This window comes from Microcebus murinus, chromosome 21 (genome assembly GCF_040939455.1).
Source record: "Microcebus murinus isolate Inina chromosome 21, M.murinus_Inina_mat1.0, whole genome shotgun sequence".
Lineage (NCBI taxonomy): Eukaryota > Metazoa > Chordata > Mammalia > Primates > Cheirogaleidae > Microcebus > Microcebus murinus.
Window position 1 is genome coordinate 6,399,524 of NC_134124.1, and position 958 is coordinate 6,400,481.

The following is a 958-nucleotide window of genomic DNA, read 5'->3' on the forward strand; positions in this document are numbered from 1 at the left end:
ACTTTGATGCTTATTCATACACCAAAAAATATTTATTAAGCACTTACTATGTGCCAAGTACCGTGCTAAGTGCTGGAGACACAGCAGCAAAAGCACTAGACGTGATTCCTATCTGGTGGCGAACGTGGTGTAATTATGCCCAAAGCATGGCAGAATCCCACTTATTGTTCGATACGCCTAAATTCAGCTTGAGTTGTGCCAAGCGTTACTTTATCTAGGAAGCCATCTGTGACCTCATCTAGGTTGAATAAGTCATACCTATTCTCTAGGAATGCCCCTGGCATATTGCCTATATATGATATTGACAACCTCCCCAAAACTAGAAACCCTGAAGGCCACATCCTCACCAGGAGAACAAGAAAAAAAAACCTGATCTACAGAGGGAAAAGGTAAGGATACCTGTCTCCACTGTAACTGTGGATGGAGTTGAAAAATAGAAAAACAAGGCCAGGCGCAGTGGCTCACGCCTGTAATCCTGGCTCTCTGGGAGGCCGAGGCAGGTGGATCGTTTGAGCTCAGGAGTTCGAGACCAGCCTGAGCAAGAGCAAGACCCCATCTCTACTAAAAATTTAAAAAAATTAAAAAAAAGTTAATTGGCCAACTGAAAATAGAAAAAAGAATAAAGAAAAAAGAAAAACAAAACTCTCCTCTGAGAAATCCTAAACAAGTTTGCAAGCATATTGTAAGGAGCTAGAATTTCACACTACCTGTGTGACCCAGACAACCCCAAGCTGAAAATTATAAAAGTGGTTACTTTAGTGCCCTCAGGCACCTGGTAAAAGCAAAAGCAAATCTCTGGAAATCCTACAGGTAAGGTTCCATGGAGTATGACCTAAAGTAAATTTTAGTGATAAAATATCACAAAAAACACGAAATAACTTCAGGACAATGACTGCAAGTATTCAACAAATGTTTAGAGTTGAAGAAGGCGATAATAGAATGGACAAAAGGCAATATT